This window comes from Eptatretus burgeri, chromosome 9, assembly GCF_056783735.1.
Source record: "Eptatretus burgeri isolate ZD-2024b chromosome 9, Ebu_testis_v1, whole genome shotgun sequence".
Lineage (NCBI taxonomy): Eukaryota > Metazoa > Chordata > Myxini > Myxiniformes > Myxinidae > Eptatretus > Eptatretus burgeri.
The window spans coordinates 24,893,561-24,917,926 of NC_140969.1; the positions used below are offsets into that span (position 1 = coordinate 24,893,561).

The 24,366-nt window shown below is 44.3% G+C and overlaps 1 protein-coding gene across 5 annotated transcripts in view; it reads left to right on the top strand.

The window, feature by feature from the left end:
- The window catches only part of LOC147019736 (reticulon-1-like), a 127,427-nt gene that overhangs the window by 40,434 nt on the left and 62,627 nt on the right, over positions 1 to 24,366 (top strand). The window lies entirely within an intron of this gene.

Below are 24,366 nucleotides of genomic sequence, written 5' to 3' on the forward strand. Positions count from 1 at the left end.
GGAGGCTAATGCAGGGATTTGGAATTTGGCCAGGCTGCGGTGATAGCTCATCTACTCTTCACAAAGGACACTATGTGACCGATGGCTTTGGTTAAACTTTAAAATCCTATAAATTCCCCTTACTCTCATTCCAGCTGATATATATATATATATATATATATATATATATATATATATATATATATATATATATATATATATATATATATATATATATATATATATATATATATACATATAGCTTGGTGTTGGCGCAGTGGTTAGGGCAGCGGCTTGGGATCCAAAAGGTCCTGAGTTCAAGCCCCGTTGGGCCACTGAATTAATACACCAGGGGGTTGACTCAGCCTGTCATCCTTCCGAGGTCGGTGAAATGAGTACCAGTATACTGGGCCGGTGTATGCCCCAGTTAAAATAGGTGTACCATATCCCTGTGTCGTAAGAGGCGACCAGGGTTGCGTCAGGAAGGGCATCCGGCGTAAAACATGTGCCAAATCACGATGCGGATCATACGGATGATCCGCTGTGGCGACCCCGAACGGGAGCAGCCGAAAGAAGAAGAAGAAGATATATACACATATATATATATATATATATATATATATATATATATATATATATATATATATATATATATATATATATATATATATACAGTATATATATATATATATATATACAGTATATATATATATATATATATATATACAGTATATATATATATATATATGTATATATATATATATATATATATACATATATATATATATATATATGTATATATATATATATATATATATATATATATATAGTCTCAGGTTCATTTGATGTAAAACATAATTGTCTTTGTCATTTCGTGTTGTAAGTTGTTTTGCTGTTTGTCTGTGTTTTGTCATAAGAAATGATTGTTGATCATCACTAACACATTCTTTCCTTGGTTTTTCTCTTCATGAGAAGCAAATTGTAAGTATTTGTGTTTGTTCTGAGGTTCTTCTGGATATTTTATATCTACTTCAAAGTAATGCCCAACTTTTATATCATCTAATTATTTTTTGGTAGAGATTAAAACTTCTCTCAAGATTGTTTCATAGTTCTTCTCTTTTACCCATCTGAATTGGCCATATGTTAGAGATATTACCCATCGACAGATATTGTTGGCATCAAAATATCCTATAAATGGATGTGTGTGTGTGTGTGTGTGTGTGTGTGTGTGTGTGTGTGTGTGTGTGTGTGTGTGTGTGTGTGTGTGTGTGTGTGTGTGTGTGTGTGTGTGTGTGTGTGTGTGTGTGTGTCTGTGTGTGTGTCATGTTTTTTGTGGAGTTCTACTGGAGCTTTCTGATGTGGAATGTGATGCACCCAAATGATCATCATGATCTTCCGAGTTGATTCGGCTAATTAACAACAAATAACTCAGAAGAATTCCCATGGTTTAAAACACACGCCACGTTAAGGTGTATAGAGCAGCTCAACAGGTCCTTCCGTGGCATGGCGTTCTAATTACAAAATAAATAACAAAAAGAATGATAACATTGTAACAAAGCATATATCAATAATTAATATTAATAATATTAATTACAATCATAATAGTAGTTTCATTTGCAATAATAACGAGAAAAAGAGTAATCAGAAATTGCAGACCCTCACCCGGACTTGTTTTGTGTGCTGTATTTTCAGTGGTGTTTGTGTACTGGTGTTACGTAATTACACAACTAGAACTGCCACTTTATAACTGCTGGCAGTAATGACCAGGTACTAAGACAATATCTCTTGTCTTGAGGCAATGTTTTTTTATGGCCGGATGCCCTTCCTGATACCCACCCTGGTCGCCTCTTACGACACACAGGGATATGGTACACCTATTCTAACCGGGGCATACACCGGGACCAGTACACTGGTACTCATTTCGCCAACCTCAGAAGGATGACAGGCTGAGTCAACCCCTGGTGCTAATTCAGCAGCCAATGGGGCTCAAACTCAGGACTTTTGGATCCCAAGCCAGCCACCCAAACCACTAAGCCAACACCAGGCTACCCTGACCCATGATGTTTATTATTATTATTCAAATGAATTTTGAATGGGATTAAAATAAATTCAATTCAAATCAAATGGAAGACTAAATAGGTGCAGGCCTGCATTGGATTAATCAGTAGGAACCTGGACAAGCAAGAAACAAAGATGAAGTCATCAGGAGGAACCTGGATAGGGTTCGCATTTCAGCTGCTCCAACTCTACCCTCAAACCCATCCAAACACAGCCAAGTGAGCCTTATTCAAAAAATTTAAAAATCAAAAAGAACCCACATCAAAAAACAAGCTTAAATGGGCTAAGATCCTCGTCCTGTTAATGATGACGTCATAAAAACGAATATGACGTCATTGTGATGTATCAGGTTTGCGATAAATTATCTGTGCTAATGCCCGGCTTGATTCCCGCAAACAAAATTCAAACAGCTTGCCAAGTTTCGGAGATAATGGTATCGGCGATTTTCATTAGCAACGATATAATGAGGTCAACTTTTTTTCTAGGAAGAATTTCCAAAATCGGAGATGGTTACTGCCTGCGCGTGGGCTTTCTGCATATACATGGCAAGTTTCACGAAGATCCGATGAAAACTCTGGGTTGTGAAACAAAAAATAGGAATGACATCATAAAAATTGATATGACGTCATAGTGATGTATCACATGTGCAGTAATTAATCTCTGCTAATGCCCTGTTCGATTCCCCCAAACAGAATTCAAAAAGCTTGCCTAGTTTCGGAGATAATTTTTTAGGCGATTTCCATTAGCGGAGATATTTTGACGTCATAACTTTTTTTATAGGAGGAATTTTCAAAATCGGAGATGGTTACTGTCTGCGCAGGGTATTTTTACATATATATATATATATATATATATATATATATATATATATATATATATATATATATATATATATATATATATATATATATATATATATATATATGCCAAGTTTCAGGAAGTTTCGATGAAAACTGTAGGCTGTGAAACAAAAAAGTCCACAAGAAGAAGATGAAGAACAACAACGTGAGTAAGACTTAGAGATCCTCCACGAGGATCTAAAAATTCTGGCTGCGAGACCATGTGGCCAATTCGGTTGAAATTTAAAACATTTATTCCACATCATGACGAGATCATAATTTCGAAGTTTTATGTCGATTGATTAAACAATTCAAGAGAACTAAGTTTTTTTTTTAAAGACTTTTTCTCGATGCAATATGGCTGCCAGATCATGTGACATCAATTTAATTATTCATGAATACCCTGGTATCCACAAGGCTTGCGGAACATTTGTGTGAAGTTTCCCCTTGATCTATCCAGCCGTTCTGGAGAAGATTTTTTATAGGTTTAAGGGTAAATACAATATGGCAACCAAACCATGTGACCTATGACATCATATGTGTGAACCTTTTGTTCCTCATGGATAGGCCGTCATGCTTGTAAAGTTTCACCTGAATCTGTTCAGCCACTTCAGAGAAGAAGATTTTTGAAGTTTTTTTTAACAATATGGCTGCCAAATCACATGACTGATGATGTTATTAATTTTTTCCCATGGACCATTTTATCCCCAGATGACCATCAAAAATGTTCATACTAATCAGATGTAAGTCGAGGATAAATGGGGCTTCTGAGGCAGCCATTCAAATGAATGGGGAAAAAGGGAAAAACTCTCTGACAAGCCCCAAAAGCCCAAAATAGGAGACTCATTTCCTCCCCCTCCCATACAAGCAAATATAAAATTGAGACTGACTCAAGCCCCAAAAGCCCAAAATAGGAGACTCATTTCCTCCCCTTCCCATACAAGCAAATGTAAAAATGACTTACTGATTAAAGCACTTATTTCCTTTCATATTTTCATTCCACTCAAAGAGCGAACCAATGAATATTTGTCCATGTTCTACTTTAGGGAATAACTTAATTTTCCTATTACATTCATCACCATCGAGTATATTCACAAAGATTACTTTGGAACTTGGTTCTTGGTTTAAGTGTCTTTGTTGAGCAGAAATGAAATGATAAACTTCTCTCAATGCTCTTGTTTAGCCAACTCCTGAGCCACATATCATTTTGAGATTGTAGTAAATTGTTTTTCCATTGTTCACTTGATAACCATCAAAGTTTTCAGTCCATTCAAGGATATTTTTTTTCTTTACATCCTCCAACTTATTTGTAATTAAATTTATCCGCTTATTTGTTTTTTCTACTTTTACCCCGATTATTTCTTCAATAATACTTATTTGATATTTCTCACATTCTTTATGTTTCCCATTTAAACACCAAGGCTGATTACATCTCCACTCTTTGGTTTGGTTATTGCTTGGTTGTATCATTTATAAATCAGTAAAAAGATGGTGGTAGCCTGTTAAAATTTCCAACCCAATATCTTAACACTTGTACTTATAACCATAAGAGAGACCATTGATTCCATTCTCGAAAATATATATTTTATCATCAAAAGCTCCTAATGCTTTCTTATTTATCTCTTCTGAATATAATTGATGTTTATAACTTCGTATTGTATTCATTTTTCTGGACTCTTCCTTCTTGAAGGTTAAACAGTTGTAATAATGTTTAAAGTTTATTGTTTCCTTGATTATATTTTTCTTTATTCCCTTTAGCTTCTTTTCACACCTTTCAATGTTATTATTATCAATATACATAAAAGCATAAGACTTTGATCTCAATCCTATAAATTCACTCATGACCTTCCCACCCAATTCATCTTTAAACTTACCAGTAACCTTTTTATTCTTTGATGAAAACAACACATCACCTGACTAATAATTACTTGTAATATATATATATATATATATATATATATATATATATATATATATATATATATATATATATAATACAAGTATATTATATATATATGGCCACCTGGCCTCGCTCACGCAGAGCAAGAGGGTCTGCCCTGAAAGGCCCACCATACAAAAACTATCGTTTGTGGGGCCCGAGGACCGAAACCACGTGGCTCCCTCTCGGCAAATCAAGGTACGAGCGGCCAACGGGCGGTGATGCAGCATGATGGGCTGGTTGATAGATGTAAGATGAGATGTAATAACCTAACCAGCCGTCGCAATGCACACATTTAATCCTCCTACTAAACAAAAGGACGGGGTCCTAACTACACACGTACTTACCGGCATAACTAACTTTGGGACCTGAATGTTGAGTGCGCATGGTTTCTAGATTCATAACACTACCCCCCTTTTTTTTATAGACTTGACCCGAGTCCTCAATTTCGTGTGGCATGTAGGTGTAGGTTTTTCCCGAGTATGTTTTACCTACGGATCGCTGAGTGCGATATTTGAATACATGTCCCAAAAATAAATAACCTAGTGCGTTGCGTAACTAAACTAACTGACTCACTCGGACAACTTAACTACATTGCCGGCGCTAAACAAACAACAGGTGGGCTAAAATTATGTACATTTCTAATATTTACACTACCCATGACTCAGGACCTGTCACTTGAGGAGAGAAAACACAGCATAGTTAACATTGGTGGGTGAGTGTGCAGCAGGCATCGATGGTCGGATGTCTTTAGGGCCGTCAAAGGTCCCTTGATTGTCGTTGAATTCGTCTTTTTTTTCTTTCTTTCTTTTTCGGCTGCTGGAGGCAACTCACCCTAACACCGCAGGCCATGCGCCGTCTCACAGGCCATTTTAACTGGCCTTTAAGCAACAAGATCTCCGGGCTGCTCAATGCAGTCCCCGGTCCATTTGAACTGGCCTTCATGCAACAACAAGGAGATATCCGGGCTGCTCAAATGCAGTCCCCGGGAATGCGGCTGCCTGCAGGGCAGTCCTTGCAAAACACTTTCAGAGGTGGTCCTGGAGCACGTGGTGAAGGTTGTGACATGGGTAAGCAAACAAAGGCATGGGCGGTGTGGAGGCAAGGCAAAGGCAGGCAAAGCATGGCATGGCAAACGCAGACCAGGCAAGATGCAGTACAAGAGGAGGTCGGCACACGAAGCTGGCCGGCCTCGGTCTGGTCTCGTGAGGTTGTGGAGGGAGTGTGGTGGCGCCGGCCGGTCTGAAAACGGGCTCGGACCTACCCTACGGTCTTCCCCCAACCTATCGCCTTTGCCTGTCCTTGTTCATACCCACCCCCATTAGTTTGCAACAACAAAACAACAACGAATTTTAGACCATTTTATTTTATTTTTATTTATTTTATTTTATCTTTTTTATTTTTTTATTTTTATAATTATGTTTGTCCCAAGCCCCCTTATCGTCTTTGTTCGGCTAACCTGTCCTGACCGTCTATCCCCAATCCCTAAGATCCTTTATTGAGGGCATTGAGGAAGAGACAAGTGAATCTGTCTCGAGGCCCAATGCAGCCTCAGAACAACTCCCTCAGATTTCAGCAATATCCCAAGATGAGTCCAGCGGCCTACGAACAACGAAGGGATGGATGGTGCGAAGGAGTACACGTTTTCTATCTATCCTACCATTTATTAAATGTTAATCTATTCCCGGGGCTCTTAAACATGCCTGTCTCTTTAAACTATTGGTTCTAGAAACCATAATTCCCGTCGCCTGTGTTGGTGTTCGTTATTAATTTGGGCCCAGTCCACAAATTTTCTCTCGTGCTCTTGCACAATTTCGTGGCTGGGCAGCGTGGCTCCATTGACAGGGATACCCATCTGCTGAACTCGAACTACGGCACCCCCGGGTCCGTAGGGCACAATTGACAAAATTGTGGCACGGCACAATTGACAAAATCATGAATATGCTCGGTGAGAATGGTTATCCTGAGCATATAGTTAAGAGATACATACGCAAGTTTCTAAACACGACAAAAGATCGGAAGATTGGTCTGGACAAATGTCAAGTCTATATCAGAATGCCCTGAAAAGGGCAATCATCATGAAGGTTTGAAGTACAAGTCAAACATATGGTGGCAAACACGTTTCTGGCTGTGCAAACCCGAGTAATCTTTACCTCTCGCTGTTTGCTGACGTCAGTCAACAAGGATGTGCTACCCACCTCACAAACCAGAAATGTAATTTATGAGTTTACGTGCCGATGTGAAGCTCGGTTCGTGGGTTGCACAACACTAAGATTGGCTGATCGGATCAAACAACACGTCCCCTTGGCGATTTGAAGAAAGATTGTGAGGGTTAGAACACAACCAGTGCGAGCATGTAGAAATATCCAGCAACCACCGGTCACTGTATCTGCTTCATCTGCCATTGCACAGCACCTCGTTGCCAACCCTATCTGTGCAGACCAGGACAATGCAGATATGTTCAGGATATTGAGGAGAGGTCGGAGCTCGTTTCATTTACGTATGTTGGAAGCAACCTTCATCCTCACCACCGATCCAATATTATGTCGTCAAAAGGAATTTGTACGATCTCTGTGTCTCTTTCAGCATGAAAGATCAAGGGAAGTACGGTAACAAATGGTGAATGGACCTTAGGGGAAACCCATCCCCCCTCTCTCCAGGATGCGGTTGCAAACGTCAATCATCGACGAACTCAGCTCCAGCCAATGGGAGCTCGAGGTGAAGATGATGAGCCGACCAATGGGCGTTCGGATTAACCGTGATGTCATTATGGTTGAACCAATCAGTGTCTACCTTATTGAGACCTGCGTATAAAGCACGCCTTCACTTCCTCCTTCACTTGCTGCGATTTTTACCCTGAAGAGTGCAGCACGAAAAGCTTCGATCACTATTATGTTGTGTTTGTTTGTTTTCATATTAAAGTTCTGTAGTACCAAACATCTGTTTATATATTTATATATTTATATATGTATGTATGTATATATATGTATAGTATATGTATATGTTGTTCGTCTTTCGGCTGCTCCCGTTAGGGGTCGCCACAGCGGATCATCCGTTATGATCCGCATACTGATTTGGCATAGGTTTTACGCCGGATGCCCTTCCTGACGCAACCCTGGTCGCCTCTTATGACACAGGGATAAGGATTGGGTTTCGCCATGATTCCGGGCTGCCCTACACCCTCTCATAGCGCGGCCCAGCACAGAGCACCCGTCATCAAGCGATCCTCCAACCCAAGCCTCCGAGTAGCCGAATTACAGGTGCACGCCACTACGCCCAGTCATACAGTATATGTATGTATATATATATATATATATATATATATATATATATATATATATATATATATATATATATATATATATATATATATATATATATATACTGCACGACACAAAGCTCTTTCTAATTCACTGACTGATTGATTCACTGACTGACTTACTGACTAATATTAAAGATCGGTACCTTTCAGGTGATATAGAAAGCTGAAATTTTGTGTGCCAATCCACAACAAAGCTGGTTCACCAGACAAAAATCACAGAATCGTCAGACAACATCCATAAATGAAAATAATAATGAATTAAAAAAATGAAAAAAATGCAGGTGAGCGATCTGAGACAATAGGGAAGCACGGTAATTTTGTGTGCCGATGGACATCGAAGCCGATACACCAGGAAAAATCACAGAATCTTGGGAAAACATCCATAAATCGAAATAAAAATAAATCAAAAGAAAATGAAAAATAAATGAAAAACCAAATGCAGTTGAGCGACCTGAGACAACGGGGAAGCACAGTTCGTATACTTGCACAATGTGTACGCAGGTTTGATATTATGAATACAGCTTAGTTCGGTCAGAAGAATCCAAACTTGTCATTTAGCAATCTTTAATTCGCATTGATCAGAATTTTCAAAAATTTGTGATCACAACCCAAAGTAAACGATACATGAGCAGATTATATGAAGTGTTGTCATCGCTAAACCATTGCGTTTACCATTCAAATGTAATTGATGACTCATTGTCTCAAAACCAAATCCCTTCTTTCCTTTTATTTCTTCCTTCTCAAAACGATCCCAAATGATAATAATAATATAATATCATTTATCAGCATTCATTCTCATCTCATTTCTTAATTCATTAATTCCCAAACTTTCGTTCATCTCCACTGTTCTTCCTCCTTCCTCTCACTCCATCAATTTAAACTTTTTTAAACAGCAATTTAAAAATGTTCAATCCACGTACATACTGTACTTACTTTGACATACCTTTCTCCCATTCTGCTTTCCTTTATCCCCTTCCTTTTTATCTCCATTCCTTGATCATTGGCAATCCTGTGCCTCGTCCACCATTGTGTTCATACAACACTGACTTTTTTTCGTGAATTAATTATCATCACCATCCCAACACTGATATCTGTCTTCATCTCTCTGCCCTTGGAACCCTTAAATCCAAACTTTTTTGTACTCTGTGTGGGATGACAGTAACAAACAGCCTCACATCAGTATACCCTTCCCCATGTCATCTTCACACCCAGGTTCCCTTACACCTGGTCCAGGCTCTCCCATCCCCACCCCTGCTCACCGTCCTCAAATTCTGGATCCCTCCACCCCTTACCCCTCCCCCCTCTGCTTCCACAGAATCCCACCCCCTCTCTGCTTCCATAGTGTCCCACCACCCTTTCTCCTTCCCCCTCCATGCTCACCCTACATCCCATTATACATCATCCTGCCTCCCCTTATCAAAGCACCTCCACCTTCTACCCCTTTTCCCTCTCACTGCCAACAGCACCTCCTCCCTCATCCTGAACTCTATGGACCTCCAACATCCGAGGTCTTCACTGCAATTTGACAGATCTCTCAATCCCAGCTGCCACTGGTGAAGCTGACCTTATCTGCCTAACACAATCCGTCCTCCCTCAGGATATCCCCGATGCCTCTGTGTCTCTCCCTAGATATGGTTTTCTCCAGTTTGACAAGCTTGAACCCCGTTCCAGAGGCAGAGTTACAGTTTATGTCAAGAACTCCATTTCCCACTGTTCGTGTTCTACCCTTCTCCCTCCCAACCCACAGGAGTACCTTTGGCTATGTGGATGACTCCATTTACATCTCCATCTCTGCCAACATGGACCATTCATCCTCTCTCTGTCTCTGTCTCTGTCTCTGTCTCTGTCTCTGTCTCTGTCTCTGTCTCTGTCTCTGTCTCTGTCTCTGTCTCTGTCTCTGTCTCTGTCTCTGTCTCTGTCTCTGTCTCTGTCTCTGTCTCTGTCTCTGTCTCTGTCTCTCTCTCTCTGTCTCTCTCTCTGTCTCTCTCTCTCTCTCCCTCTCTCTCTCTCTCTCTCTCTCTCTCTCTCTCTCTCTCTCTCTCTCTCTCTCTCTCTCTCTCTCTCTCTCTCTCTCCCTCTCTTCCTCATATGCGGTGATTTCAACTGTCACCATGCCAATTGGCTGGGTGTTGGTACCTCTTCAACCAGCCATGGCATTACAGCAAAGGACTTCAGTGACTCCATGTGCCTCACCCAATCAGTGAACTTTCCGACCTGGATTTCTTCTGGTGGCACGTCCTTCTTTTTAGACTTGGTCATGACAAATTTTCCTTTTAATGTCTCCTGGTTCTCTTCTTCTCCAACAGGTTAATCTGATCATGTGCTTGTGAGAGTCGGGTGTTATGGTCACCACACAACAGTGTTCCGGGCCCCACCCTTTACCTCATCTTCCTCAATGATCCTTCTGATATCCTGGAAAATCCTGTTTATCTCTTTGTTGATGATTCTACCCTCTGCCATATCATCTCTCACCCTGTAGACAGGAAGGCAGCAGCCTCTTCCCTCTCTACAGACCTTGATATAAAATTAGGAGCTGGTCCAACACTTGTCACTCTTTCCAAGAAAGTGTTTCAGCAGCACCAACACTGTAAAGAGTATGGTACATGAAGTTCCCCCCTCCCCCCACCCCTCAAAAATAAATAAATAATTTCATCCCACAATCCAATCCATGCCAGGTTGATGAGAAACAAGCATTTCTTCCCATATACTGGAGGTCATTGTTAGCTTGTACATGCATATTGGACCGACATTCAATTATGGATTCATTCAGCTCGTTGTATCATTGCTGATACACAACCTTGCCACTCATGTAGTGCCCTTGAACTTTGGGCAGTAATTTGGGATTTGGCCTGATGAGACACCCGGCTTAACGTCCATCCTAAGGGCAGTATACATATTGATACAACACCCTTCCGATGAAGCACTGATTCGACAGTTTATCGTCGCATCAGGAATCAAACAGAGACTAGTCTGCTCAAATATAAGTGCATTCCCTCTGCACCATCCTTTCGGACTTCAGGTCAGTCATGAACTTGATGTGCCGACACTGTGATGTATTTGCGATAATGCTTCACCACAAATCTGTCAATCGGAGGCATGCCGGGCTGACATTGCGTTATTCGAGCATGGTGAAACTTGAGTCAAAGCAATGTTGTTGAGCGTACCCATCCTGATCCAATTTGTGATCTCTTGGCACAAATTTCAAATGCAAATGTGGTTATCATGCGCAAGTAAAATCTTGACATCATGTGGACTCGGATGTAGATGGTACACAGCCAACACTGTGCTTATTAGCCTTTTTGTGATTACCCTGCGCATGTGAAGTGAAAAGCAAGGTTAAGCAATTGTCTGTCTGACAGTCAAACAGAATTTAAAATCATTCAAAAGAGGAAACGTACTCTTTTTAAGGATGTTATAAAGGACACATATGACAGGCACGAAGAACTAACGTCACGTGTTATTAACAGTGTATCAGCAGTGATAAACTTCCGGAATATTATTTATTTTATTTGTTGAATTGAATTATATGCTTTAATATTGTAGAACACAAATCGCCTTTTTGGCACTTTCAAAGCCCTTCCGTTTATCAGTACTGTACTTGTTAGATTCTGCATTGTGACAAATATGGCGGCTCATAACATTGTGTGGGTACCATAACACCTGGTATACAAGGCTCACGAACAAAACGAACGTACGTCGTGCTCGGAAATGCAAATCAAGAGTTTAAAAGACTCTTCCCATATCGTTTTTTTCTTTTCCTGTCAAGACTGTGTGGAGTAAGGTGTTCTATGAACTCTCTAGTTACCCTCGCCAGAGGAGAGGGTATTGCATTTGGGGCCATTTGTTTGTCTGTTTGTCCGCACAAAACTTTCTTGTTATTCTCCGCGACCACTTGTTGGATTGAGATGCATTTTCATCATTGATGCGACGACTCATGTAGAATGTTTTAATGATAATTATGACGTCATAGGTCACATCACATAGTGTGGCAGCTATATTGGAAAAACGGAAAAACTTTGGACCTCTGTGTCTCTGAAACCACACCAAGGAAAAAATTGAAACTTGGCACACCGCAAGTACTCCTCATGGGGGAATGAGTTTGATTTTTTTATGATGTCATAGGTGCCCTGGGTATGACGTCATAATTGCATATGTAGAACACCACATCCCATTAGTATGAAAATTTTTGAGGGTCATCGAGTGCTAAAATGGTCCACAGAAAAAAAATTTATGATGTCATAAATCATATGATGTCACGTGATTCAGCAGCCATATTGTTTAAAAAAGAAAAACCTTCAAAAATCTTCTTCTCTGAAGTGGCTGAACAGATCGAGGTGAAACTTTACATGTATGACCGCCTGTCCATGAGGAACAAAAGGTTCACACATATGATATCATAGTTCACATGGTTTGGCAGCCATATTGGATTTACCCTAAAAGCTATAATAAAAAAACACCACTCAAAAGAGGTCCTGGCGAGGGTCTGCAATCTCTGATTGCTTTTTTTCTTGTTCTTTGTGTTTTGTCATTTGATTTTACATCATTGGTTAAATTAAAATAGTGATGAACTCATCTCTAGCCAAAGGCAGTAGGTGGAAAGCAGGAGGGGCCTTGTGTCCCAAAAGCTTTTTTAGTCCTATACACTGCCCACTCCCACCATCCCTCACCCCGTCTTCCTTTTTCACCATCCCATCCTGTTCCCCACAGTTCGTTTCCTCTATTCCTACATTCTGCATTCTCTTTCCTCCATTCCCTTCATTCATTTTACCGAGCCCTTTATCATCAGTCCCTTTCCTTATTACCTTCCTCTTCCCTCCCTTTATCCAAGAATCGTCCACCCCAACTCTTCCCAGCCGTGTGTGTCAGACTGCAATGGAGCATCTGTGGGGTGTTTGGAGAAGCCGGGGTATGAAAGAGCTGTGTGCTTTCAGTCTCTTTCTTCCTTTTTCATCCACATCTCATTGACTGGTCATCGCGTTTCTTTCCATCATTATTTCACCACCTGTTTATGATTTCAATGTACCAGTACCCATCTTATCATCTTTCATCATTTGTCTGTTTCTGTCTCACAATGATAATACTATCTTGGATTGGCACAAATAAGCTCTAACATCGATGCTTCCACAGAGCAAGGCGGTGAGGCTCTTCGACTTTAACATTGTAATCTGTGCTGGCATATTGCATGCACAGATGATATTTTTATCTGCAAATGTTGTGACTGTGTTTTCCTTTTGAATTGCAATGCCTCCAAAAGCCCAGTGCAGTAGATTCATGAAAAACCTTTTGTTAACAAAGCTAATAATTAAAACCTAATTTGTGGCAGAAATGACGTGCTTGACTGTTCGCAAGGTCAGCTGAAGGCTTGGGAGGCCATGAAACATTGGTTCTGACGATTCAGCCAGGAGGCTATTAATGGAACAACCGTCCTGGCTTGAATAGTGCAACACGAGCTCCTGTGCACCCTCTCTAATTGCAGAAGCTTAAAGGCTGCTGTCACTTCCATTAACGTTTTGCTCCATTCTCACTTTTATTTGTGATGTATTATTTTGTCAATTCTGATGATGCAATTTGAAAAACAAAATGATCTGATGTCATTCAACACATGTGTATATGTATGTATATATCTTCTTCTTACTCCGACTGCAGCATGAACAGCTGCAATTATTCCCACCATCATGCGGTGTCAGCCAGGAAAAATTTTTTGCCCAATGTTGCATGAATTTTGAATTTCTTTATGCTTCCACTGATAATATATACTGTATGGTGTATATACAGTGCCGATAGAAAGTCTACACCCCCTTTAAGAATGTTCACCTTTTGTTTCCTTATAGCTTGGAATTAAATTGCATTAAATCAGACTTTTCCCACCTTTATTTACACATCATAACCCAAAACTTCCGAGTGAAAAACAAATTCTACAAATTTCAGAAAATTAATTAAAAATACAAAACTAGAATATCTTGGTTAGATAAGTGTCCACCCATCCACCCCCCCTTTCTAATAGCAATTGTAAATAAGCTCAGTTGTAACAAATCACCTTCAAAATCACACATCAAGTTAATTGGCCTCCACCTGTGTTAAATTGCAGCGATTCTGATTATTTTAAAATAAAATCGCCTGGACCTGGAGGTTTCCTCTGCTGGGTAGTGCATTTCACAGCAAAGACTTAACCATGAGCACTAAAGATCTTGCAAAAGAGCTCCAGGATAAAGTTTTGAAAAGGCACAGATCAAGGGAAGGGTATACAAATATTTCAAAGGCCTTGAATATACCATGGAGCACAGTCAAGACAATCATTAAGCAGTGGAAGACATATGGTACCACCAAGACCCTGCCGAGATCAGGCCGTCCCTCCAAAGTGGATAACCAAGCAAGGAGGAGACCGATCAGAAAGGCCACCAAGAAGCCAATGGCAACTTTGAAAGAGCTACATGCCTTTCTGGCAAAGGCTGGTCACTGTGTGCATGTGAAAATAATATCCCAAGTACTCCACACATCCAGCCTGTACAAAAGGGTGACAAGAAGGAAACCATTTCTCAAAAAAGCCCACCGAGAGTACTGTTTGAGGTATGCAGAACAACACTCCGGATATTCTGAAGCCATCTGGAAAAAAGTATTGTGGTCAGACGAAATTGAGATGGAACTTTTTTGCCGAAATGCAAAACGTAACATTTAGTGCAAATCCAACACAACACATCAACCAAAGAACACCATCCCTACTGAGAAGCATGGTGCTGCCAGCATCATGTTATGGAGATGATTCTCATTAGCATGGACTGGGGCACTTATCAGAATAGAAGGGAAAATGGATGGAGCAAAATGCAGAAAAATTCTCAAGGAAGACTTGCTGCCCACTGCAAGAAAGCTGAAATTGGGGCTGAAGTTCACATTTCAGCATGACAATGCCCCGAAGCATACAGCCAAAGCTGCACTGGAGTGGCTCAGGAACTAAAAGATAAATGTCCTTGAGTGGTCCAGTCAGACCCCCGACCGAAATCCAATCAAAAATCTGTGGCATGACTTGAAGATTGCTGTCAATCAACGCTTCCCACACAACTTGACTGAGCTTGAACAGTTTTGCACAGAACAATGGACAAATATTTCCCATTCAAGGTATGCAAAGTTGGAAGAGACCTATCCCAACAGACTCACAGCTATAATTGCTGTCAAAGGTGCTTCCACCAAGTATTAACTCATGGGGGTGTGGACACTTATCCAACTAAGATATTCTAGTTTTGTATGTTTTTTTAAAATAAATTTTCTGAAATTTGTACAATTTGTTTTTCACTTGGAAGTTGTGGGTTACAATGTGTAAATAAAGGTGGAAAAGGTCTGATTTAATACAATTTAATTCCAGGCGATAAGGCACCAAAAGGTGAAAATTTTGAAAGGGGTTTGGACTTTCTCTGTGCACTCTAGCTATGTGTAAATATATATATATATATATATATATATATATATATATATATATATATATATATATATATATATATATATATGTACATAGATGTCTCATATGTCTCATAACACATGTCTATGTCATGTCTATGCCAACACATGTCTCATAACCATCCCTATCAGTTCCAAATGATATATATATATATATATATATATATATATATATATATATATATATATATATATATATATATATATATATATATCAGTTGGAACTGATAGGGATGGTTATGAGACATGTGTTGGTCCCCATGGTTCTGGAATTGTGAACCAGAATCACACTAATTTACTTGGCGTTGCAAGAAGTCATGGACTTAGTTAGGGTGGCTGGTTCATGTTTTCAGCACCCACAGGCTCATCGCTGGACTTGGTATTCTAACGCTGGCGGTGTGGCAAAGGAGATTGACCATGTGCTCGTTGATGGTCACTGGAGGATGATCTAGAACTGCAGGGTCTACTGGAATGCTTAGTTCCTCAATACTGACCACAGGCTTGTTGTCGCAACTCTGAAGTTGCAGCTTAAATCCATGAGAATGGCAACATCCCAGCTGAGGCTGGATGTTGGCAAGCTCAAGGATGAGAGGGCAGCTGAGGAGTTTGCGAACAGGCTGAGTGGAGATTTGGAGGGTCTGGGTGCTTTGGGGGATCCTGAAGAGTTGTGGAGTGCCTTCAAGACCACTATCCTTAATGTTGCCAGTGGTTGTCTTGGAACTCACCGGAGGGCGAAGAAGAATTTTGTCTCGCATGGGACACTGGATATCATTGACCAGTCACAGGGCCCGGCTGAATGGCAGAGCTGAGCTGTTCAGGGAGCAGAGGCATAAAATTGTATGTGCACTGAAGGTGGACAAGGAGGCCTGTGTGCAAGCAATCTGTGAGTGGGTAGAGCATCACCTGTGGTCAAGTGATTCTCATCCAGCTTACAGGGAAATTTGTGCATTGCGTTCTTCCAAGCCCATCTCTCGGTGTACTGCCGTTAGAGCAGACAGTGATGAGCTCTTGACAGAGGGGTATGAAGTGAAGGCCCAGTGGGCCTTTTGAGCAGTGGGCCCTTGGTGTACTTTGAGCGGTTGTACCCGGCTGATCCACCATCTGTCAAGTTGGATGTCAGGGGTGTTGCTATCCCTATTGCTGACCCTCCAATCAACTGTGGTGCACCTTCATTTGTGGAAACACAGGCTGCGGTGAACTGGTTGAAATGAGGTTAAGCCCCTGGGATTTGTGGCATCCATGCCGAACTTCTCAAGGCTGGTGGAAATGCTGCACTCGTGTCGTTGCATGCAGTTTTGTGCTCTGCCTGGAACACAGGCATCATCCCAACTGACTGGAAGAGTGGCCTTGTTGTCCCTCTCTGGAAAGGGAAGGGTGATCGCCAAGACTGCAACAACTACCAATGGGTGACGCTGCTCTCAGTCCCGGGCAAGGTCTTTGCTCGGATAATCTTGAGAGGGTTTGCCACCATCTACTTGAGCACCAGCATACAGAGCAGTCAGGCTTTACACCAAAAAGGTCAACGATTGACTGTATCCTTTCTCTTCAGATCCTCACCGAATGCAGCTGAGAGTTTCAGCAGGGGCTGCTTGCAGCCCATATTGATCTCTGGAAAGCAGTTGATTCAGTGAATTGGGATGCTCTCTGGAGGATTCTTGGTCTTCATGGGGTGCCACCAATACTGATCAATCTGATGTCTGAACTATACTCTGGAACTGAGAGTGCTGTGAGATATGATGGTGCCATCTCTGACTTATTTTCAGGTGCTACTGAAGTTCATCAGGGGTGTGTACTGGCCCTCACACTTTTCAGCACTTGGATGGACTTGATTCTGGGGAGCATGTTGTCGGCCAGATAAAGCTGTGGTGCATCGATTGGGAATGTCAAGATCTCTGACATTGATATCGCAGATGATGCAGTCATCTTTGTGGAGACTCTGGATATCCTTTTGGGGGCCCTCGAGTTTCTGAATGAGGAGTCGGAGCCACTGGGATTACAGGTTTCCCGGGTCAAAACTAAGATTCAGGCTTTCAATGAGATCTTGGGTGCTGCTATCCTGTCTATACCTGTTTGTGGCGAGGATGTTGAGGTCACAGAGAGATTCACTTAACTTGGTGGTGAAATTCATGTCTCTGCTGGCTGTGAGCCGGAGGTCAACATATGTCTGGGTCGGTCCTGGGGAGTCATGGATTCAATGGATCATGGGGTGTGGCGCTGCCGATACCTGTGCGGGAGGACAAAAGCCTGAGTCTTCAGGTCCTTGGTGCTTCCAGTCTTGCTCTATGGATGTGAGACTTGGACTCTGACCAAGGATTTTCATTGGAGACTTTATTCCTTTGGTACCAGGTCTCTTCGGAGAATCCTTGGCTATCGCTGGTCAGACTTTGTGTCCAATGAGCGGTTGCTGAGAGAGACTCAAATGAGATTTGTTACCTGCATAGTTCATGAGTGTCAGCTGCAGCTGTATGGGCATGTGGCTCATTTTCTTGACACTGATCCTGATCACCAGATTCTTTCAGCGAGGGAGCCTCGTGAGTGCAGGAGGCCAATGGGCCGACCACGTGCATTGTGGATGCAGCAGATTGATCAGCATCTCAAGGAGATAGGGATGGGCCAGGCATCTGCCTGGGGCATGGCCAGACGGAGGCTGTTGGAGTACCGGCGGAAAGTGGACACACACACGTGCTGCTCCGGTACTTGCTCCCATACCTGACCTGACCTGATATATTTATATGGATATATATACATATATATATATATATACATATACATATACATATATATATATATATATATATATATATATGTATATATATATATGTATATGTATATGTATATATATATGTATATGTATATATATATATATATATATATATATATATATATATATGTATATATATATATATATATATATATATATATATATATATATATATATATATATATATATATATATATATATATATATATATATATATATGAAAACTGACATGCCCAGACCAGGAATTGAACACAGGTTCTTGAGAAAACCATACCAGTGCTCTGCCATCTGAGCTATATGGGTGACCCACAAGCTCCATATGCAATTCTCCCACATATAGTTGCCACTCTCTTTCCCCTGCTGCTTTCAGGGCACTTGCTGCCAAACATGGGAGGACCAGGAGCCTGTCCATGAGAGGGACTTCCTCCTGTGGATGGCCAATTCCATGACCGCTCTTATTTTTGATTTTCCCTGGTGTATTGGCTTCAATATCCGTCGGCACACACAAAATTACCATGCTTCCCATTGCCTCGGGTCACTCACCTGCATTTTTTTCAATTTTTTTCATTTTTTTTTCATTTATTTATATTTTCATTTATGAATTTTTCCGGTGGACCGGCTTCGATGTCCATCGGCACGCAAAATTTCAGTTTTTTGTCTCACCCAGAAGGTGCCGATCTTTAATATCAGTCAGTGAGTCAGTCAGTCATTGGTTAGAAAAAATATATATATATATTGTTGCGGTTTTCGCGCCCGCCAGCGTGCTGACGGCCACGTAACTCGAATCGCGGCACGTCGCCCACCGGACGGACAATCCAGTCGTGACCCTCTCGGACTAACGCCGGGAACCAGTCACGGGTGGACCTTTCGGTCTCACCGCGATCGAGCCAATCAGCCCCCGCGTGGGATAGGGTTGCTCGCCAAATTCGACCTACCTAAGTACCCACGCGGAGGGTAGACCGGGCGATCGCACCTCGCCGCAGGTCGACTTCGGACACGGGCCACTTAAGCGACCCGTTCCGTACTATCAGAATAACCGAGCGGTGTTATCGTCGACCTCGACGGTTCGATCAATTATCGGGCGTATTCAGCCCACTACCAACCCTTTACGTGAAGCAAGATGAGGATTCAATGGGAGAAAAAGACGAAGCGAAGCGGGAGAACAGTTCAATAATAAAGCACATTTATTCGCGGCACACGGGAAGCACACAAATACAATTCCACCAAATGCACACAAAAAAAAGAAAACACAATTCCATTTACACAAAAAGCAAATATAAAAGTGAAAACACAGTGCAGAGCTAATACCGACTACCGAGCACACGGCAACACTTATACAATTCTACTTCACAGACGGCGCCGACAACACATACCCAAAACCAAGGAAAAGAAATACCCTCAAGGATGAGGCGGGCCTGAGGCCGAGACCGGGTCGCGCCTACCCGTCTGGTGATGAGACGCGGAGCGGCGATGGCGCCACAACCCGCGGGCCTCGTGGACGGTGTCTGGTAGGGGGTGGGAACGGGGCCCCCTTGGTCGCACTATCTCAGCGCGGGGGGAAACAGGAGGGGGTTGCTGATGCTCGGGGTATAGAGGATCTTTATTATCCCTGGTGTGCGTCTCCACCTCGGCCAGGTCGCGCTGCCGGCCTCCCTCGGGCGTGCAGGTCCCGGCACCGACGCGAGCACCCCCTCGTCTGCCTTCGCCGCTGCCGCCTCTCCGCCTCTGGACTCTCCACCCTGGACTCTTCTTTGGGCTCTCCTCGTTCGACTCTCTTCAGCTTCTCCAGCTACTGCAGGCTTCGGGCTCCAGACTTCCACACTCTCTGACTGACGAACACGGTCCTTTTATCCCCCCGTAGCTTCGCCTTTGACCCCCTCCCTTTGACCTTTCACCTCGCTCCACATTGGCCCGAGAAAAAGTGGGCGTGAAGGCTTTTTTGATCCACAAATTTGCATATATCAATCGTTCTGGAGGCGGGGCCAAATCGCCCCTCGCTCACCGATTGGACGGCAAAAAGTGGGCGTGTGTCGTTTTTGATCCGTTTTTGAAGCACAAAATCCGTGATTTTGTACACGCTGTTCGACGTGCGCCCTGCACGAGTCCAACACCGGTACCCACAGCGGGGCAAGAACGGTGGCGATGCTACGGTTGTGAGGTGTGACGGGAAGGTCGTGGCGGTTGTGGTGAAGCGGCGTTGTGGTTGGTGGTTGATGTTGTGGTTGTGGTGGTAATCATGGCGGTTGGTCCAAAATAAAGATAGTAAAAGAAAAACGGCTATCCTGAAGAGTCGCAGCACGCATAAATGACATGTATTCCCACTAGACAATGGGTTTGGACCTAACTACACATGTACTTACCGAGATACCTCACCTAAGGGACCTGAATGGTGGTTTGCGAATTTGGTAACCACAACACTACCCCCTTCCCTTTTTACAGACTCGTCCCGAGTCGTCAAATTTTCGTGTGCCATCATGTGTAGTTTTCCCCTAGTACATTTTACCTACGGATCCCTGAGTGCGACATTCATGGTACTCGTGTCCCCAAAATAAATAACCTGAGGGCTGCGTAACTATCTAAACAAACTCACTCACACGGACGACTTAAATAAAATTGCCGGCGCTAAGACATACATGCCGGGGGCGCACTCATATTTACAGTACATCTTAACTTACAAATTTTACACTAAACCATGGCTCAGGATCATTGAACTCTGCAAAAAGAAAGCAGTAAGCAGGGAGCCAGGCTGCCCGCATGCAGTCTCTGGCTCAAACAATGCAGGTGACAGGGAACGTGGCTGGCTGCTCACACGCAGTCCAAGGCCTTCCCTTTTGAACTGAACGCAGTGAACCACAACGGTGCATGGGCTGCACAACGCAGTCTCCGTGCCAGCTCAAGTGGCACACGCAATGAGCACAACGAATGGATGGATGAATGGATGGACCGAATGCAGTGAACCACAACGGTGCATGGGCTGCACAAATGCAGTCTCCGTGCCAGCTCAAGTGGCACACGCAATGAGCACAACGAATGGATGGATGAATGGATGGATGAATGGATGGACGCAAACACGGTGCACGGGCCGCCACTGCAGGCCCGTGTTGTAGCTGCCAACAGGGCAGTTCTTGCAGCTTGCAAACTGTTGCCTTGCGGATCCTGGCGCACATGGAAATGAACAGGGGGGGCAAAGCAAAAATTGAACGGGGCTGGTGAACGTGGGCAGTGGGCATGGCATGGCAAAGGCAGCAGGCAAACACAGCCCGCAGAAGAAGGCCGCTGCAGGCAAACTCAGCCCGCAGAACCAGGCCGGCACAGGCCTCGAAGAAAAACAGCCAGCAGATGAACTGGCCGGCACAGGCCTTGCAGTAACAGCCAGCAGATGAAGCTGGCCAGCTTTTGCCGTCAGTGGAAGTTGGTGGAGGGAGTGCGGTGGTGCTGGCCACTTGGAGGGCGGGCTCGGACCTACCTACCTGTCTCCCTCCCACCTATCGCCTTTGCCTGTCACTGTACATACCCACTCCCTTAATTTGTCAAACCCCAATTTAGCCCCAACTTAATTTTTTTCTGTTGTTTTTATTTTTACTCCCCCTACTATAAATCGTCCCCTAACCCCCTTTATCGTCCTTGTTCGGCTAACCTATCCTGTCACCTAGCCTACTCCCAACCCCTACGTTCCCTTCCCGGAGGGGAATAAGGGAGAGCTAACGTCCTGTGCCGAGGCCCAACGAAGCCTCAGAATGGCCTCCCCAGAGTTCGGCGATCTAACCCAAAGTGGGTCCAGCGGCCCACAACGACAGCGAGGGGATGGATGGTGCGGAGGGGTACATCTCCTAATCTACCCTAACCATTTAACTGTTAAACTACCCCGGGGCTTTCAACAAGCGCCTCTCGCTTAAACTATTGGTTCTATCAACCCAGATTCCCGTCGCCTGTGTTGGTGTCCTCACAATTTCGGGCCTCACCCCCCAATTTTCTCTCCGTGCCCTCACACGGTCTCATGGCTGGGACACGTGGCTCCCTTAGGCAGGCACGACCCTCTGCCGATTCTCCCGCTATGGCACCCCCGGGCACTACACTGCCTCCGAGCCTACCAGCTCCCTAACACCGGGGAGTGCCCCCCATGGCACCTCCCCTGAAACGCACACGTGGCAGGCCGGCCTCCCGGGCCCCTTTCCGAGGGTCACCTGTGCCCACAACACTGCCCACGCGGCTAATGGCGCCCCGGGCCCCCGCACCAAGCAGGCGCACCCGTGCCCACTACTCTATCCCGGCCCCCCATGGGCCCTTGGCCTACCGCGGCCGACTAGCCTGGTGCCCGGGGTACCCACTCAGCGATACTCACCTTTCGCAGCCACGCTCCCAAGCCCGTCAACAGGGCTCCTGCACCCCTCCAAACGGGTTTCGAGCCTACATTCACACCAACAACAAAACCACCTCCATTTTTCAATTTGACTAACCCAGCTAACTCACTCTACACTGACCCCGGGGTCCCTTGGGCGGGAGTCACTCCTCCCCCCAATCACTCATCGCACCATGCATTCCCCATTCACTCCACTCACACAGACCCGCTGGCCTCACTCACTCAACAAGTACTCACCTCACAACTCACCAACTCTTCAACACACACACCGCTGAACTCTGCCATCCTCCTAACTACATCCCCTAACTAACTCGTGCTCCCACGTCGTCCCTTAAACTATAGCACGTTCCTTTTAACACTACGTAGCTAAGCTACGTCCCCGCTACACATCCACAAGTCTGTCACTGTCTCCTAACTCATTTTATTTCCCAACCTAAATCTCGCTACAATCCCTCTATCTAATCCATTCCACGGACTCCATGAGGACTTACCCCTGCCCCATGAAGTCGGTCTAACTAAGCTAACCCTTCCCCCTAACTAGTTTTCATCCTGTGCCCAGGTTAAGGGGGTCTTCCACCCCTTACCCAGGAATCCTGTGCACCCGAAAGTGAGGCTTGTCTTTTTTTTTTTTTTCCATGAGCAGCACCTGCGCGGCAACTCAGAGCTCGCGCACTTTGCACCTGCCCGTGACGTCATGCAGCTGCACGTGTTCCTCGTCCCTCCTTGGACGGCACCATCCGGCAGAGATACCCCTCCTGCCGGATTCCAACCCCACGTGCAGCCATGGCGTCACCGTGTGCATAAAAAAAACACAAGCCCCACGTCTCGAGGGGTTCCCCACGCGAACACATGTGCTTTGCCCGTTGGAGCTTAACACACACGATCGCGTGGAGAACCCGTCCGGTCCAAATCCGTTTACCTGCCTAAACTTTGTCCGTCCGCGGGATCGGCAAATCCACCGCGTGCGTTTCCGGACCGGGACTTCACTCTCGCAAGCGAGCACGTGGTGGTCTCGTGCGTTGCACAGCACGAACCGCGTGCTCACTGCTGGGTGAACCCGGCACGGTCCCCGAAACAGCTGCAGCCGCTACACGGCTTTCGTTTCTCCCATGTCGCCGTCTCCGTCTCCATTCAACACACGCATACCTGCGTGTTACGACGCACACAGTCCACTCCATCACATTCACACCGGGAGACGCGGCTGCGTGCTCCCGCATGCCAACCGACATCTCCCTCACATACCGCTCTCTCACACACACGGTCTCCCTTGCACACAGCGACCTTGCACACGGCCGTTCACTCACGCACGGTGCCTCACCACTCACACAAACCATACTACTTACACACGCGGGGGCACTCACCCGCGGTGCCTCATCCACACACCGTGCCTCACTCATACACGCGGGGGCACTTAACCGCGGTGCCTCGTCCACACACGCGGGGGCACTCAACCGCGGTGTCTCATCCATACTCCGTGCCTCACTCACACACGCGGGGGCACTCACCCGCGGTGCCTCACTCACACTGGCCGTTTCACTCACACACACGGCCTCTTCCACACACGGTGCCTCATCCACACACGGCGTGCTGGGAAGCACGCACTCCGGCACCATCGCTACCACACCACTCACACACGGGGTCGCTTCCACACACGGGGAC